Below are 1,098 nucleotides of genomic sequence, written 5' to 3' on the forward strand. Positions count from 1 at the left end.
TAGGCTGGAGTGCCGTAGCATGCTCTTGGCTTACTGCAGCTCTGCCTCCTGAGTTCAAGTGATTCTCCTGCCTCAGCCTCCTGAGTAGCTGGGATTACAGGTGACCACCACCACACCTGGCTAAGTTTTGTAATTTTAGTAAAGACGGGATTTCACCATGTTGGCCTAGCTAGTCTCAAACCCGTGGCTTCAGGTGATCCACCTGTGTCAGCCCTACAAAGTGCTGGGATTACAGGCTTGAGCCACCATGCCTGGCCTATATGTTTTCATGTTCTTAGTTAGCATCCTTTCATTTCAACTTGAGTAACTCCTATTAACATTTCTTGTAAAGCAGGCCTACTGGTGATGAACTCCCTCAGCTTTTGTTTTCTGGGTAGGTCTTTTTTTTTCCCCCCCTTGAGAGATAGGGTCTCACTAGTTACTCAGGCTGGTCTTCAATTCTGAGCTTAAGTGATCCTCCCAGTTCAGTCTCTTGAGTAGCTGGAACTACTGATGTGCATCATCATGCCCAACTTAGGAAAGCTTTTATTTATTTTTTGCATTTGTGAAGTACAGCTTGCTTGCTTGGTATGGTGTTCTTGGTAGTCTTTTTTGTTTTGTTTTGTTTTGTTTTTTCTTAGTCTGTTGCCCACGGTAGTGTGCAGTGGCATGATCCCAGCTCATTGCACTCTCAACTTCCTGGGCTCAAGCAGTCCTTCTGCCTCAGTCTCCCAAGTAGCTGAGGTGTATTGCCACCACACCCAGTTAATTTTTGTGTTTTTTTGTAGAGATGGGATTTTACCATGTTGCTGAGGCTGGTCTTATACTCTTGGGCTCAAGCATTTTAGCTGCCTTGATCTTCCAAAGTGCCGGGATTACTTGCGTGTGCCACCATGCCCAACCTAGTAGTTTTTTTTCTCTCAGCACTTTGAATATGTTATCTCACTCTCTTCTAGCCTTCCAGGTTTCTGCTAAGAAAAACCACTGACAGTCTTATGGGAGTTCCATTATATATAACAAGTTGCTTTTCTCTTATTGCTTTCAAAAGTCTCTTTTTGTCTTTGACTTTTGAGACTTTGATTATCTGTATCTTAGTGAAGTGTTTTTTTTTTTTTTTTT

Source organism: Cebus imitator, unplaced genomic scaffold (assembly GCF_001604975.1).
Source record: "Cebus imitator isolate Cc_AM_T3 unplaced genomic scaffold, Cebus_imitator-1.0 Scaffold91, whole genome shotgun sequence".
NCBI classification, from domain to species: domain Eukaryota; kingdom Metazoa; phylum Chordata; class Mammalia; order Primates; family Cebidae; genus Cebus; species Cebus imitator.